Source organism: Ctenopharyngodon idella, chromosome 9 (assembly GCF_019924925.1).
Source record: "Ctenopharyngodon idella isolate HZGC_01 chromosome 9, HZGC01, whole genome shotgun sequence".
NCBI lineage: Eukaryota > Metazoa > Chordata > Actinopteri > Cypriniformes > Xenocyprididae > Ctenopharyngodon > Ctenopharyngodon idella.
This window is the reverse complement of record NC_067228.1, coordinates 28,818,794-28,837,472: the sequence shown is the minus strand read 5'-3', so window position 1 is coordinate 28,837,472 and position 18,679 is coordinate 28,818,794. Positions and strand designations below refer to the sequence as shown.

The 18,679-nt window shown below is 34.7% G+C and overlaps 1 long non-coding RNA gene across 1 annotated transcript in view; it reads right to left on the bottom strand.

Annotated features, from left to right (window-relative positions):
• Positions 1-2,303: 2,303 nt before the first annotated feature.
• Positions 2,304-18,679, bottom strand: part of LOC127518817 (uncharacterized) — a 46,188-nt gene continuing 29,812 nt past the window's right edge. Inside the window, exons 3-5 of the long non-coding RNA XR_007931669.1 lie at positions 6,291-6,342; positions 4,543-4,636; positions 2,304-2,595 (exon numbers count right to left, since the gene is read on the bottom strand). This is a non-coding gene — a long non-coding RNA (uncharacterized LOC127518817). The remainder of the gene's footprint in view (positions 2,596-4,542; positions 4,637-6,290; positions 6,343-18,679) is intronic.

The window sequence follows — 18,679 nt, the reverse complement described above, 5'->3', positions numbered from 1 at the left end:
AAAACTTACTGCCAGATTCTGGAAGATGAATTCTTCAAACAGTGGTACAAGAGGATGTGGTGCTGGTCCTTCAAGAGTCACTCTCAATCTGTCTGTCTACAAAGCCTATATAAAAAAAAAAAAATAAATAAAAAATAAAAAAAACAGTATTCATGTATTTTTCAACACTTTGGCTTTTGATTCGTATTAAGTAGGGATAATTTTTAAGGATTTTATACCTAACCTAACTCTCTGAGATCCTGACATCTTGCACTTCTGGAGACTCCAGGTAGGTTCAGTTCTGGAAAATGGTGGCGCTGGAGACTAAAGGGTCCCTGATGGTTTCACACTTAATTCTTCACCTTAATTCTTAATTCTTTTGCAGTTAACATGTGTCTTTTCTCCTCCACCTGTTTTTGTCTGACCCTACTGAGCATTTCACTGTCCAATGGTCATGCTTTAACCCCCAATTTCTAGTATTTCATTAGTATTGCATCCTTCTCATGGGCATTTAATAATTTTTTACTTTTCAGTCTGAGTTAAATGTCTTTTTTGGCTCATTTTATCTGGAAAAGAAAACATACCTAATAATTCTGCACACCTGAATATAAGGCGTTTTTCATTTCCAGCCTTCATGAACAATTATATACCACTTATAAATGACTAAATACAAAATTAATAATAGTTATTAAGATTAATGTGGTTTGGAATTGGTAAGATGGAAAAAAAAAAAAACATGATCAGAAAATTGACGTGACTAATAATTCTGCATGCACTGTATACATGTCATTTCTTTCTTACTTTCTCTCTTTTTGAAATAAATCTTTTTCTAGGCATCGGATTATTATTAACAGTCAACATTCGGAGGCACTATCTAATTTGTGGGATTTAACTGCTCTGTAAGTTTTCTGTCTTACCACTGTTCCATTCCAAACAAACTAAAATAACCTGCAAATCACCAAGATATTTGGCACACGCTGTACCCATTGACAGCCACAAAGAAAGGATTTAATTAGAGGATGTAATTTTTGCCATCCGTCAGCGGTATGTCTAAGACTCCTGTAGTTTTCAGTGTGCAATTAAAAAAAAAAAAAAGAAACTCTGCTTTTTCCTCCTCTTTCCATTAGCATTGCAGTCTTCCACTCATTGGCTTATTTGTTGAAATGGAGGCCTATTTTAACAAAGAAGACATTGTTTGGAATAAACTATAGTATTTAAAGGAATAGTTCACTTTCAAATAAAAATTTCCTGATAATTTACTCACACCCATATCATCCAAGATGTCCATGTCCTTCTTTCTTCAGTCGAAATTAAATTAAGGTTTTTAATGAAAACATTCCAGGATTATTCTCCTTATAGTGGACTTCAATGGTCTCCAAATGGTTGAAGGTCAAAATTACAGTTTTAGTGCAGCTTCAAAGGGCTTTAAACGATACCAGACGAGGAATAAGGGTCTTATCTAGCGAAATGATCGGGCATTTTCTAAAAAAATAAATAAATAAATAAAAAAATAAAAAAAATCAAATGATCACATCACAAGTGCTTCCACCAGAACACGATTCCTTATTCTTCAAAAAGCTTACGCTGAATGTCCTTACGCCTTCCTTATTCAACTTACGGAACGAACGCGGCGCCAGTTCTGTTTTTCCCGTAAGTTGAATAAGGAAGGCGTAGGACATTTAGCGTAAACTTTTTGAAGAATACGGAATCGCGTTCTGGTGGAAGCAGATTCCGATCATTTGTGCCTATAAAGCATATACATTTTGATTTTTTTTTTTTTTTTGAAAATGACCAATCGTTTCATTAGATAAGACCCTTATTCCTCATCTGGTATCGTTTAAAGCCCTTTGAAGCTGCACTAAAACTGTAATTTTGACCTTCAACTGTTTGGAGGCCATTGAAGTCCACTATAAGGAGAATAATCCTGGAATGTTTTCATCAAAAACCTTAATTTCTTTTCGACTGAAGAAAGAAGGACACGGACATCTTGGATGACATGGGGGTGAGTAAATTATCAGGAAATTTTTATTTGAAAGTGGACTAATCCTTTAAAAGTGACATTTTTGGAACGTAATATGAAAAAAAATTCCCACAGTTAATCTGACAATGAAGAAGAGTGTTTGGGAAAAGTGACAACACTTTTTGGCAAAGCGAAGGCTTCCTAAGGTGATGCACACTGAAGGTTTGTATAGTTTTAGGATTGCACATATGGTTAGCAGCTCCACTAGTTTGCAGGCTTCTGTTCTCAGAACATTATGGATAGTCTAAGAAGGCCATGTTACAGCCCGCTGTCGATAAAACATTTCATACACTTACAGATATAGTTAGGGGAGTAATTTATAGTGCGTTTTTAATTCAACCTATCTTTAGAATTCCAAGGCAGTCAAACATGGCTGTTCCCAGGATGAATGATGCTGGCTCTGCTCTACCTAGAGAGCTTGAGAAGGAGCAGATGTGCTGGTGCAGATGTGCCTGATGTTCACAGGCACAGGAAGAGTGGGGGAGATCAGGCCGTTCCTCCTTGGTTCAGAGGCAATGAATTCAGTATGTGGGATGCTGCTCAATTTGTTCAGCAGGTGATCTACTGCCGCTCTGCTCCAGAAGGACTCATGTGGGCTGAGGATAATGAAATGAAATGTAAAGCAGACAAGCAGGTATAAGCACCGAGTCAACGCCTTTGACTCAATGTATCTTTCCCACATAAGTATAACAAGGCCACAGGAGTGCTGTGTGTGATAATATGGTCAGACAGGGTAGGCAAACTACATTAGTCATTTGAGATGGGCTCTTTTATGTGGTCCTCAGATACAGAGCTGCGACTCCTTATGAGGACTGTTAGAGAAACACCTAGTACAGGGATTTGAGCTAAGGCAGGTCCAAAAGGCCTCTAGTGAAAATACTACTTCTTTTCTTTTTTATTTAATACAGATGTATTTATTACAAATTAAATTTATTAGCATAAGTAAAAAGAGTTGAAATTGAATTTTTTCTTGCATTTGTTATGCAAGTCAATGGCACAACACTTAAATTACACATTAAAAAATGCAATTCATACATAAGATTTGAATACATACAATGATTAACGTGTATTTGCTTAATTCACTTTATTTTGTTAATTAAAAATTTCAGTATTTTTAGGGAAGTTATATTTTTGGGGAAGATATTTTGGGGTATAAAGTCAAAACTTTGTGATACAACTACCCTTACATCACAATGAAGACAAAAAGCCTCATTAAGCCTCATCAAGCCCAGTAGTAGTAGTAGTAGTAGTAGTAGTAGTAGTAGTAGTAGTACTGTAGTAGTTTGGCAGTAATTACAGTTTCCTAGAAAGAAAAAAAGCTATATAATTGTTACGGCGTGGTCCAAAGAAATGAAGGAGAGGATCAATCGTAAAGTGTCAAATGCACACTTCAGAATCTCGGCAGCAGTAGTAGGTCATTTTGCCTACTATTTTATGAGTGCTGTGAATTTGGACATACTTCTTTTGTTACATACTGTTTTTCACCTACTATATAGTAGGGAAGTATGCAATTTCAGATGCGGCCAATTTGAAAAAGTCCATGAAAACAACATAAACCTGACAATAATATTTTAACAAAACTGTTTTTCTGCTTAAATAAATAGTGTGACTAAAAAGATTTGGTTAGTTCAGGTGTAATGTGGTGTAATTTATGATATTTGTAAAAGTTTATATCTATCTATCGATATCTATAGACAGACAGAAAGATACTATAATACAGACAGATACTATAATACTATTATAGATGGACAGAGACAGACAGACAGAGAGACAGACAAACAGATAGACAGATACAGTCAAACCAAAACTTATTCAGACATTAATAAATAAAGACATTTGATAAACTGTCACAAATTACACCCAAAGAAATTCTTCATACAGTTGACTACTAGTAAAATTGATAAAAATTTGGAATCAAAAAATATTCAGACACTTTGACCTGACCATGTTTTGCTTAAGTTATCTGACTTAATTAAGTTTTTTTTTTTCTGATACAGTTTAACTCCGAGATCTTGTCATATTTTATTACCATTTATTTATTTATTTTTTATTTTTTTTAATATAGTGAATAAACTGTATTAATGAATGAAATGTTCAAGGTGTCTAAATAAATTTTGGTTTGACTGTAGATGATAAGATAGATAGATAGATAGATAGATAGGCATTTTTCTGTAATTTAATTACAGTTACTTCTGATGTAATTGCATTAAATATTGTATACATAGAACAATTCTGTATAAAACAATAGTGGACTTAACATTAAACATCTAATGATAAAATGTATGTTTTTAATTCTCTCTTTTAATACTTTGGTCAGTTCAAAAATAATTTATGCAATTTTATTTATTTGAAAGAATTAAAAGAGCAGTTTTGTGTTTATCCTTGTATTGTTCAACTGGTCGAGGTTGATATGGAATTTAGAAAGTAATTAGTAATAAGTAATTTAATACTTTTTAGAGAGAGTAATTAGTACAGTAATGTATTTACACTGTTGAAGATGTATTTAGTAGCTAGTAATTAATTACTTTTTTAGAGTAACTTACCAAACACTGGATGAAACTGTAATGACAGCAGAACAAAACCTGAAGATCATGTTGTCCAGAACAGTTTGAGAACCTTGCAAGAACATCTGTCCATCTGTACAAAAGAGTTCACGTGGTCAATCTCACATCTTGAATATTTTTCTTTTCAATTTACCTTTTCTTTTTGTTCAACTTTTAAAACAAACATTTCAGGATTTTGTAAAGGTTAGAATAGGGGGTGGGGGTGGGGGGAGGGATTCCAGTATAGGGTCTCGGACCAGTTTGGACTTCACAGTACATGTCGTAGAGTTCAACTCTAATGATTACAGTCTGATTTCATAGCTGGCTTCATTCCAGCGGGGTTGTGTGAGTAGGTCATAATAATCCCATGCTATGGTAAGTTACAGTTCAAAGTGGTGAAATTTTAGAAGGTTTTGTGTAGTCTTTGTCATGAATTTCAAAACAAATTGCAAAAGAGTCCACTGTCCTCAACAGCGTGGTTACAAGTAGGGGGATTAGGGGCGCTCCACCGAGACAAAGTAGGTGGCAAGACTTTGAAGTCAAACAACCTCTAAACTTCCACTCATGTGCAACGGATCAGATGACGAGAATGACAAACAAGACAGCTGAGTTTCCTTGAAAAAAACTCAAGCTCTTTCAAAAGCCTCCAGCTGTTTGCAGCTGTAGCACAAAGCAGAACAGCACCTTGCAAAGCCATAAGCAGCCTTTCTTTTGGCAGTCTCGGGCCTGATTGAGCGTTGTCCACATAGGTCACTTCCTGGAAAGGGTCTTGGGTCAGTAATAAAGTTGGCATGTCATGTGTTTATCATTTACTGTTGTTTTTCTGTCCTCAAAGACACTGGGTTTCAAGAAGAAAAATGTGGAGAAGGATCGATGCAAAAAGCTCTGCTTCAATAGATGCTTAATAATCGTGCTGAAAAGTATGTTTTTAACTTTTTATTTTTGTGGTGGATTTTTAGCAAAATATTTGGTAACACTTTATTTTACAGTGCCGTAGTTACACACTACTACATGTACTTACTATAGTAATAACAGTAAATTATTCATAATTACAAGTAACTAACCCTAAACCTAACCCTAACTGTAACTCTATAGTAAGTAGTTAATTAATAGTACTCAGTACTTATTTGAGTAATTACAATGTAACTACAGCACTGTAAAATAAAGTGTAACCAAATATTTAAACATTCTTATAACAAGTTAATAATAATATAAATAATAAATAATAATTGTGTAGGATAAAGGCCTGTTTACACCAAGGATGAGAACTATAATGATAACAATGAAGATATATTTTTAAAAATAGTTCTAAATTTAAAAAAAATAGGGACATCCACACCAAAACTATAATGATAATGCTACAAAGGAACAATAACATTGGAATCACTTTCAAAACAATTTATTTTTTCCAGATGATGAATGATAAAATCATTGATAGCCAATCAGAATCCATCCTGCTTTAAAGAGTTTAAAGAGCATTTCAAGTAGCAGATGACAGAGCAGCACATGCTTATTATAAACAGAATGTGCATTATAGTTCTTGTGCATTGGTGTGGACTTTAATATAGTTATCATTATAGCTATCTTTCTTTGTGAATGGGCCTTAAGACTTGTTCCAGAATATACTGTATCTGAGTTTGTTTGCAAATAATTTGGTTCTTGTTTTAAATATACACTTTGTTAGATTTATGTTTAAATAAGAAAATAAAATGCTAAAGGATTCAGCAGAAAAAAATAATCATACTCACTGAATACACATCTCTTGCTTCTCAAATAAAACTTGCTTTAAGGATATTTTACCTGCAACAGGAGACAAAATGCTGATTAGTGAGAAAGCTTTTGTCGTGTGTTCAAAAATTATTCAGCAACATACAAATGAAAGCAAAGACAACTAAAAAAAACAAAAAAAACAAAAAAACAATTAAATCTGTCGGTTGGTGGCATGAATAACTGAAAGCATGGCTTCAGGGCCAGAGCACTGCCCTAACAGTGTTTCATCACGCACGCTGCATGGGCTGGAGAAGACGTGCGCTGTATGTGCCAGAATGGATGATGGCTGAGACATACATTGAGGAGGGAGTCTCTGTGGTACTGTGGCTGGACTGGCTCGTCAATCTCACTGGAACCAAGGGAAAAGTCAATGTCACTCCAAGTAGGAAACAGGTCGGGGGATTAAACACGCTTCTCTGTTCTTGTCTGCTTAACAAATGATCTGTCGGATGCGCAGGGGAAATTATCATCACAAATGCTCGAGAATGAGGTTTTTCCACTTACTGCAGAGGAAAGAATATTTTCTCTCCATCTCTATTTCATACAAATCTCCAGGTAATGAATATTACCCTGTGACATTCTACTGCACAATTAATATTGCATCTTTGGGAAGCATATTAATCACTCTGATGGCTTGTTTTTTCTTGCACCACAAAAATGTGAATCCTTGATGTAATCAAAGGATCACTTCTGTGAAACTCAGAATTTTATTTGTTGTTTGGCTGGTTAGCATGGCCCGGTTAGCCCCTGCTGGTAGAGGCAGTAACTGCATCATTCTAGATGCAAAAAGCATTTTTTTTTTTTTTTTTTTTTTTTTTTTATCTATTAATGACTACTCAAAAGTAGCAGAGTACTCTGGCTAAATAATTTGTAGAAAAAATATATAAATTGCTAAATTAGCACCTGATTTATAGATGTATTTTAATTTTTTTTAAAAGGCTCTTTACCCTTATAATGCATTCAGGTCCATTCAGAACCGTGAAGATTTCTAAAACATGCAATCTTCTTAGTACAAACACCTTTTTATGAGACACAGTATAACCATTTTTTGAAGACCCACATAACACACATCTTGGAAAACACTGTAGAGTACCATAGTTTAGACTGATTTGAAATTTAATTTTGCTAGAAAGAAAGAAAGAAAGAAATATATTATATATATATATATATATATATATATATATATATATATATATATATATATATATATATATATATATATATATATTTATATATTTATTTATTTATTTATTTATTTATTTTTTAAGTTATATGTTCAATTAATTTAATTTAATCCATTAAGTTAATACTGGTAATTGTCAAATGACAGTACATGTTCTTAAATATTTTATATAATATTCAAATACAATTTCTCATGAATAATGAAAAAGTTTTTTTCTTGTATGAAAGTGTTTTTTCTGTAGTTCATGTAAAATTTGAAATTTCTAAAAAATTCTAATTTTCTAATTAATAAAAAGTAAATGTAGTAATAACATAACAACATGGTAATAACATAGGAACAATCAAAACAGACAATTTTGAGCGTTCACATTATTAATTCACATTAATAAGAAGTTATTGATCAGATACAATATGCTTTTAGTTGTCCAAACAGACCCTGCAAATGAAAAGATTGGATGCAGATTTTGAATGCATTATGAGGGTTATTCAAATAGATAAATTTTTCTTTGTCTGCTGCCTTTGTGTACACACCAGTGTAGTCTCAATGAAGTTGTCATGTTCTTTGTTTCCAAAGTGCCCATGAGCAAAGATGGCAGCAAACAGGTTGTGTACCTTCAGAGCAGGAGATAAATGAAAATGCTTTATTCAGACCTCCTTGATTTAAGCAGATGTTATTATTCTTATTTATTTATTTATTTATTTATTTATTTTTCTTTTCATGTCTTAAAGATTTACCAGATGATCCTATGATTGATTGTGTTGAATCGTCTGAAGTGGGACAACTGAAAACCACTCAAGCACACTTACTCATTTCCAAACATTTGCCACGGAGATGAAGAACAGACGTCTTCATTTCCATGGTCCAGAGCAGGCATCCTTCCCCATTTTGGAGAATTAGCCTGGGTCCATTACATCACTGCTGTTTTGCAATATGCATGTCGACATGAACTAATTATGAAACTCTAATCTGTACATCCCACAACAATACATCATCACGAGGGTTTTAAGTGTGACAGCTATTGAATGAACGTGTAATTACATTTGTCCTGAGTTTGCAGATTAATACTATGGTTGTCTTCAGAGTGAGGCTAATAAGTACAGAGGGCAACAGCTGGGTCTGTGATGTCTATCGCAAGCACAGCCTCCATCTTCACAATGATAATTGATTTCAGATAAAGGATGAGTGATTTGAAGAGGCTGCTCATCACACAATAGCCAAGCCCGTCTACCACAGCTCAAACTAGTCTCTGAGCAAGATATTCCTGATTATGACATTTCATTGGCGCCGTAGAAGCTACTGCAGTTCAGCCTTTACAATTGGCCCCCCGTCCAAAGCTCCCACTCTCTGATCTCATATTGGAGATATATTTCATACAGTGCTGCCACAGATCAAAAGCAGTTAACTGAACCCTATAGAAGATTTACAGGCCTCTAACAATCATCATCTTTCCCCTTTGACTTTTATGGTATGGACTAGAGGCTGGTGATGAAGTGCCCTTTTGCTGACTGATCTCTCAAAACTTCCCCGCTGACCCTGAATGTGACACTTAGAGGTGTGACTGCAGTGATCCATAGCTCTTGACTGTTTCCCGCATTTTACCAGCTATCCCTTTAATAAGCATGATATTCATTATCTGGACACTAGTTTAAGAGTGTAGCTTGAGTTTAGACATTTTGGTTGGCAATTGATCTTTGTTTCAGCATGCTTGTCCTTCAACTTTATTATTTTATTTTTTTAAAGGGTATGTTCAAATATTTTTTCCAATCTCTGCTTAAAATGCAGACACAGCTACACTAAAAATTCATGTGGTAAAAATTAAGTTAACCGGTTAACAAGTCCCCGTGACCCTACAGGGACAAGCGGTTTGATGGATGGATGGACTTTCTGTAAACAGAGCACAAGATACAGTCAACTCCAGAATAATTGGCACCCTTGTGAAAATAAATCTGCATCATTTATCCTTTTGATCTTTCATTCAAAAAATTCTGAAAATTCTAACCTTTCATTGAAGTAAAACAATTGAAAATGGGGGAAAACTTGCATTATGAAATACATGTTTTTCTCCAATGCATGTTGGCCACAATTACTGGCAACCCTAGAAATTCTTATGAGTAAAATATCTCTGAAGTATCTTCTCATTCATATTTATGTTTTTTTAAGCACACCAGGGTGACTAGGAGCATGAAATTGTTCAGCCATGACTTGTTCCACAGGAGTATAAATAAGAGGAAACACAAAAGGCCAAATTCCCTTAATCATTAAATCGCAATGCATAAAACCAAAAAATATAATTCTGATGTGCAGCAAAAGATTGTTGAGCTTCACAAAATAGAAAATGGCTGTAAGAAGATAGCTAAAGCATTGAAAATCCCCATTTCCAACATCAGGGCAATAATTAAGAAGTTCCAATCAACTAGATATTGGAACTTATACAAATCTGCCTGGAAGAGGACGTGTCTATAGCGTCCTAATGCACAGTAGCGAGGAGAGTTTAAGTGGCCAAAAACTCTCCAAGGATCACAGCTGAGAATTGCAGAAATTAGTTGAGTCTTGGGGTCAGAAAGGCTAAAAAAAAATGATCAAACAGCACCTACATCACCATTCGGGAGGCTTTTCAGAAAAATCCTCCTCGCTCATCCAAAAACAAACTCCATCAAATTCAGTTGTCAGACACGACCGGAACTTCAAAAAGGGACCTGGTCAGTTGAAACTTTATAAAAAATAAATAAATAAATAAATAAATAATAAATTAAAAAAAAGAGCATTTTCAGGGATAAAAAGTACCCCATGTCCACGGTTAAATATACTGCTGGATATTTAATGTTGTGGGCCTATTTTTCTGCCGGAGGTTCTGGACATCTTGTTCAGATACATGGTATCATGGATTCTAGCAAAACAGATTAAAAAAAAAAAAAAAAAAAAAAAAAATCAAAACCTGACCACTTCCGCTAGAAATCTTATAATGGACCGTGGCTGGATCTTCCATCAGGACAATGATCCAAAACAAACATCAAAATCAAAACAAAAATGTGTCACTGAGCACAAAATGAAGCTTCTGCCATGACCATCCCAGTCCCCTGATCTAAACCCTATAGAAAATGAGTGGGGTGAACTAAAGAGAAGAAGCACCAACATGGAGCTGGGAAAATGAAGGATCTGGAGAGATTCTATAGGGAGGAATGGTCTCTAATCTCTTGAGTTCTACAACTCCTCAGACATTACAGAAGACGACTGTTATCTTGGGAAAAGGACGTTGCAATAATTGGGTGCCAATAATTGCATCCAACATGGAGAAAAACATTTATTTCATAGTGTGAGTTTTCTCCCACTTTCCACTGTTTTACTTTTAATGATAGGTTAAAATTTTAAAGATCAATCAAATCAAAGATCAAAAGGATAAACAATGTAGATTTATAGATATATATATATATATATATATATATATATATATATATATATATATATATATATATATATATATATATATATATATTATATATATAAAAAAATTATATAATTAAATTTGACTACTGAAGTTTATGGTGACTACAATTATAGAAAATTGCAAAATTCACTTACAATACTTACAGTTTCTATGTATGTTATCTTATATATATATATATATATATATATATATATATATATATATATATATATATATATATACCAAAAAATACAATCAAATAAATTATACCAGCATAATAAATAAATAAATAAATACACCAAGGGATTTCAAACTGGGATCTAGGAAACATTTCATGGAAAAAAAAAAAATTAATTTGAAAAGGGCTGAATAAATTTGAAGTATTAATAACTATTTTATTATTAATAATAATATTTAACCAATTAATTACATTGAATGAATATGTTTAATTTATCACATAATTTTTTTCTTCTCACAGTATAAATGAGTCTTAAAATATATAGCTGCTTTTATATTGTATTTTATATTGTATTTGATGATGCTAATGACAGACATTGCACACTTTACTTTTAAGACTAATCAACCTAGACAGTTTTGACATGATCTTGAAGTAGACAATTATTTAAATATTAATTTGAATTGAAACAGATGTTTCTATTTCAGAAAATGCTACAGTATGTTTGGTTGGATTGCGAGGTAAACTGTGCTGGAGCAGGTCAGGCTGTCATACCAAGGGCCAGTTGACCAGGCAACATCTGGACACCAGGGGGACGGCATGGACGAGGCTCCCCGTGGACAGCAGCGGCCAACAAACAAAGACACTACAGAGCTGCCTGGAAGCTGCATGCTGGGAGGAGAGCCCACAAGAGCAGAGCTATTAACCAGCCCGAGAAGAGCAGGGGGAATCGGCTATATGCAGGCCATAACTCACTAGTAAAACAACACGAAGCTGTGACTGTTTTGACCTAAAGGTTCTCGACATTGAGGTTCATGCGGCCCTACGTGCTACTATTCACTGAAGAACTGCTATAATGTCTGCTTTGAGGCTTCCAAATCCACTAATCTTGAAGAATGCACTTGTTTTCGTGTTTTAATTTAATTCCTTTCGTTAGCTTGTCTTGCCTCCCCCTGGATGTGCAGTATGTTTCCATGCTCTTCAGACATGACCAATCCTTTCCGCCTTCCACCATGAAATCCGGTCCAGCCTTAAACATAGTAATTCCTTGGGAATTTTGAAACCCTAATCTCATTGCTGGACTGATTTCAAATAAGGCTTTTCATATCTGGTCAAGACAATGTCCTTCCAAGATGAGATTATTTAATGTACGTAGGCCTATCATTTATTTATTTGTTTTCTTTTCTTTTCTATTTTTGTAGCACTTTATGTAAAATGGTCTCTTTTTTTCTCAATAAGTGGTTGTTAAAAGGAGATATTTTACTTTCATAAAATGTTGGTAAGCAGGAGGTCAAGGCTATTACAAATATTTTATAAACAGTTTTTTTAAAGAGAAAAAAAAAAAAACATTTAAAAAAACAAAACAAAAAAATATCGACTTTCAAGTAAAGCTTTTGCAGATGATGATATTTACTTTTTTTTTTATCTATTACATATATTTGTCTCAAAAATACTTGTACAATATATTTAGCCTCTTTCCCATATCTCACAGATACCTTTGGGACTGGATTTTGCACACATATTGCTGAGTATGAAAATGTATCATCTTTTTCACCTGAAATCAAAAGTTTATGCAAGAAAAAATATGTTTTCTTTGAAAACACTGCAGAGTAATACTGAATAATACATTGTTAGAAAATGAATGTTTCATAAAATGCGACTCTTTTTAACAGTCATGCATTATAAGTTCAAAGGAATTTCATTAAATCCATTGAGTTAATACCACTAACTTTCAAATTACATTCTAAGCTGTTTTTCTTATTTATTTTTATCTGAAGGGAATTTTTCCATTTTTGCAACCTCGTTTTCTTTCCTTTTATGTCCATTTTATGCATCTGTGCAATTTCTTGGAATCGTGATAATATTCTTAACTCTGCATACTGGTAAACATATAACATATTGGTTCTGTAGTAATTTTTTGAGATTTAAAAAAGCGTTGAGACACGGTCGCTTTATCTCATGGGAAAGTGAGAAATGATTTCATGTTTGCTTCTTGGATGAAACAGATGTTGTGGCGATAAACTCTTTCATGAATCACAAACCACTTATTATGCTATTGTTCATTAAGTGTAACATGTTTCTCCAATTAGGCGCTGTCACAACAGGGTTTGTTCGCTCAGAGTGCACTGCCAGACAAAAGCCTCCCGTCGGGAAGAGAGAGCGTGTTTTTCATGGATTCTGCATTGTTGATCCCCAGCACAAAGGTAAAGCTATTTATTCCCCTCTTAATTATGCCTGACATTTACAATTACTGACCATTTGGATTCTGGCCGTGACTCTTTCACTAGTGCTTTGGATTGTCAAACACTGTTAGGAGTGCTTAGATCACGGAGGGCTTTATGGGGACAGTGTGCACAGAGGCCTTTACAAGCATGTTTTGCCATGTTGCCAAAGCTTCTCAGTTTTCTATTAATGTCATAAGCAGATCACTGCTTGGATTCTTAAATTGGCTTACCAAAATATAGATGTTGCAATGATGAACCCATTGTAAATACAGATCTTTACTCTCAGCTCTTCAGCGGCAACCACAAATGGGAAGGGAAAAGATGAGCTGCATGCATGGGGAAGACGAGAGTGGTGAATGGAAACAGGATTTGTTTTTTGGGGTCAGAAACTGCAGCAATTAGATTAACCTGTCTCATCTGAAGTGAGATGTCTCTCTCCGATCTCAGCTTCAGAAGGATTTCTTGTGGCAGGCCCTTTCAAACAAACATGCCATGCTACTCTTTGAAAAGAGGTATGACTCTTAATTGTGTGATGGTCCACTAACACTTTTGCAAACGTTAACAGAGGAGATAACTTATACAGTCAGCTAAAATATTCAATTTTTGTCTTTCAACTAGACCTTTTATGCAGATTTACCATGAACAATAGATGGTCCACATTGTGTGAGATATTCATCACTCAGAAAGGAGTAGTGAGCCCCAAAATCAGTATGAGGAATAAAGTCATTACAGGCCAAATACATCTGCAACTAAAGTCTATTTTTATAAAACTGTTTATTTTATATTCACTGTTAATTCATTTTATCATTAAAATATTTTATGTGTATAGGCATAGGTGTTTGTTAAAGAGTGTTTCTTTAACTACAGTCACTTTAATGTGTCAGGGGTTGATTTTCTTTTTGTTATATAAAAAATAAAAACTGGAATCATTTTAATTTATCTTCATCCTTTAGTTTTTGTTGTTTTTCAAATGCATATAATTAATTGTTTAACCTTAGACTTTCAATCTTGAACTATATGAAAATACATAAAATCATTGCTACATTTTTTAAAGATTAACAAACAATTTTGTTATTTAATGTTTAAAAATAATTCATAGAAATTTTCACTCAAGATCACATATACATATATACAAACCCGATTCCAAAAAAGTTGGGACACTGTACAAATTGTGAATAAAAAAAGGAATGCAATAATTTACAAATCTCATAAACTTATATTTTATTCACAATAGAATATAGATAACATATCAAATGTTGAAATTGAGACATTTTGAAATGTCATGCCAAATATTGGCTCATTTTGGATTTCATGAGAGCTACACATTCCAAAAAAGTTGGGACAGGTAGCAATAAGAGGCCGGAAAAGTTAAATGTAAATATAAGGAACAGTTGGAGGACCAATTTGCAACTTATTAGGTCAATTGGCAACATGATTGGGTATAAAAAGAGCCTCTCAGAGTGGCAGTGTCTCTCAGAAGTCAAGATGGGCAGAGGATCACCAATTCCCCCAATGCTTCGGTGAAAAATAGTAGAGCAATATCAGAAAGGAGTTTCTCAGAGAAAAATTGCAAAGAGTTTGAAGTTATCATCATCTACAGTGCATAATATCATCCAAAGATTCAGAGAATCTGGAACAATCTCTGTGCGTAAGGGTCAAGGCCGGAAAACCATACTGGATGCCCGTGATCTTCGGGCCCTTAGACGGTACTGCATCACATACAGGAATGCTACTGTAATGGAAATCACAACATGGGCTCAGGAATACTTCCAGAAAACATTGTCGGTGAACACAATCCACTGTGCCATTCGCCGTTGCCGGCTAAAACTCTATAGGTCAAAAAAGAAGCCATATCTAAACATGATCCAGAAGCGCAGGCGTTTTCTCTGGGCCAAGGCTCATTTAAAATGGACTGTGGCAAAGTGAAAAACTGTTCTGTGGTCAGACGAATCAAAATTTGAAGTTCTTTTTGGAAAACTGGGACGCCATGTCATCTGGACTAAAGAGGACAAGGACAACCTAAGTTGTTATCAGCGCTCAGTTCAGAAGCCTGCATCTCTGATGGTATGGGGTTGCATGAGTGCGTGTGGCATGGGCAGCTTACACATCTGGAAAGGCACCATCAATGCTGAAAGGTATATCCAAGTTCTAGAACAACATATGCTCCCATCCAGACGTCGTCTCTTTCAGGGAAGACCTTGCATTTTCTAACATGACAATGCCAGACCACATACTGCATCAATTACAACATCATGGCTGCGTAGAAGAAGGATCCGGGTACTGAAATGGCCAGCCTGCAGTCCAGATCTTTCACCCATAGAAAACATTTGGCGCATCATAAAGAGGAAGATGCGACAAAGAAGACCTAAGACAGTTGAGCAACTAGAAGCCTGTATTAGACAAGAATGGGACAACATTCCTATTCCTAAACTTGAGCAACTTGTCTCCTCAGTCCCCAGACGTTTGCAGACTGTTATGAAAAGAAGAGGGGATGCCACACAGTGGTAAACATGGCCTTGTCCCAACTTTTTTGAGATGTGTTGATGCCAGGAAATTTAAAATCAACTTATTTTTCCCTTAAAATGATACATTTTCTCAGTTTAAACATTTGATATGTCATCTATGTTGTATCCTGAATAAAATATTGAAATTTGAAACTTCCACATCATCGCATTCCTTTTATATTCACTATTTGTACAGTGTCCCAACTTTTTTGGAATCGGGTTTGTACACACACACACACACACACACACACACACACACACACGTGAAAAAGTTAGGACATCCTATTGCATTCCATGCTTTTCTGTATCAGGGCATTATGAAAAATTGTGCTTGGCAGATCTTAAAATTTGGAAAATAAAAACTCAGATGAACAAAACACATGGCATATCACACCGCGTCATCATTTATTTAACAAAAATAAAGCCAAGATGGAAAAGCCATGGGTGGCAAAGTTAGGACACCCTATGATTCAATTGCTTGTGGATCCACTTTTAGCAGAAATAACAAAGTAATCATTTTCTGTATGACTTTATCAGTCTTTCTGTCTTTACATCTTTCTGGAGGAATTTGGCCCACTCTTTACAACATTGCTTCAGTTTATTGAGGTTTGTGAGCATTTGTCTATGCACAGCTCTTGCCACAGCATTTTATTCAGGATGAGGTCTGGACTTTGACTGGGCCAGTGCAACACCTTGATTCTTTTCTTTTTCAGCCATTCTGTTGTAGATTTGCTGGTGATATCTGGATCATTGTCCAGTTACATGACCCAATTTTGGCCAAGCTTTAGCTGTCAGACGTATGGCCTCACATTTGACTCTAGAAAACTTTGGTATACAGAGGAGTTCATGGTCGACTCAATGACTGAGATGGCCCAGGGCCCATGGCTACAAAACAAGCTCAAAATCATCAGCCCTCCACCAGCATGTCATGCGTTGTTATTCATCAGAGGTTTTATTTTCCAAATTTTAAGACCTGCCAAGGACCAGATGATTTTTTTATTATGCCCTGATACAGAAAACCATGGAATTCAATAGGATGTCCTAACTTATATATATATATATATATAATATATTTTATTTTATTTTTTTTCCAATCATGAAAACTCTCTGAATTAATTTAAACAGCATTTATTAATATACATGGAATGTACATAGGTTTGGTCTTGACGGACTAGATCTGCTACGCTGCTGCTGCTGGATGAGTGACATCTAAAATGCACATGAACACATTGAAGTGAATTTAGGCTGCTGCAGGGAAACATAGGTAGAGCCCCCCTAGAGCAGATCTAGGCAGATGGTGCTGGGGAAGGTGGAGGGCAAGCGAAATCCCATGGTGCGCTACAATGAACTGATCCAATTCGAAGTCAGGAATAAATAGGTTGCGTAAATTGAACAAACGGAATGACTGGATGACCCATTGTCTTTAATTTAACCAATCAGCTGCTCGGAAGAGCTTCATGACTGAACTATATATTATATTATATTATATCATATATAAAAAATATATATATATATATATATATATAAAAAATTTCTCTTTTTTTTTTTTTTTTGCATAATTTGACAATATTACACCTTGAATGGAAATGGGACATAACATGTTTCTTGTTATATATATATATATATATATATATATATATATGGAGAAATATTATGTGTGTATGTGGGATGTGGTAGTTATTAAATTTACAATTAACAAGACAAAAAAAAAATCTGCTAATTTATCATAGAATTAACTCATCATAGAAGTTGTACTTGGACAAAAAGCAATCTGGTTTGTTATCATTCAATCTTATCTGGAAGTGGCTTTCATTTGCAAAACAATATGAGTCCAATGTGTGGCCCTTTGAATTAGGTTCAAATACATCTGAGCTAGCTGATAATACTGAATCCTTATTGAAATCTGCTCCTGGAGTGCAACCAGCGTTTTTGAGGCCTCACTCATGCAAGATGTAAACAAGTCAAATGGTCTGCACAGCAGGTATTGACACCGTAATCATACCCTTGGTTTGTCAGTTCCGTTTAGAGTGCAACCAATCAGAAAACTTACTATAACAGTTGAAAGTACTCTACATATGGAATCCTTTTGTTTACAGTGGTTTGAAAAGCATGCTGCTCACGTCCGGAAGCTTAGCTTAATATGATGGGATGTTTAGATTGTTCCAATATGTTTGAAATAGTGTTACCTTCTGGATAGTCTTTTAATTGTACTACTTTGTCTTATTAGAGACAAAGCCTTGTGAAAAAGAAGTAGCCTACACTGTAGCATTCTTTTAAAAATATATCTTTATGCATATATCTACATGCATATCACGGAAAAGAATATTACCCTAAAACAATATACTTAACTCTTTCCCCGCCAGCGTTTTTTTAAAAAGTTGCCAGCCACCGCCAGCGTTTTTGATCATTTTCACAAAAATGTCATGGCCCCCCAAAAACATTTGTTGTATAAATATCTGAACATGCAATATATTAAAAGAAAGAACAGACCCTCTGCTTTTAAACATACAAACAAACAAACAAACCTGTTTTAATCTAGCTTCATGCATTCTTTTTTTATCAACACTTGAATCAAGTCAAGTCAAGTCATCTTCATTCAAGTCAGAATGATGAGCAAAGCGTTTTCTCATAAAGATGAGATAACTTGTCAATGGCGGGGAAAGAGTTAAGGGTGAAGTTGACTGCCTATGTAGCAGAAAGGTGAAAAAAAATTGAAATTGGTGCTACCTGACCAGAAGAAAAAAAAAGAAAAAAAAAAAAAAAAAAAAAAAAACTGAGAAAAGGGGCTTTCATCTCCACGGTTTCCAAAAGGGAAAACTTCAACACCCAAAGCCACTCCCATTCTGCTCCTATTGA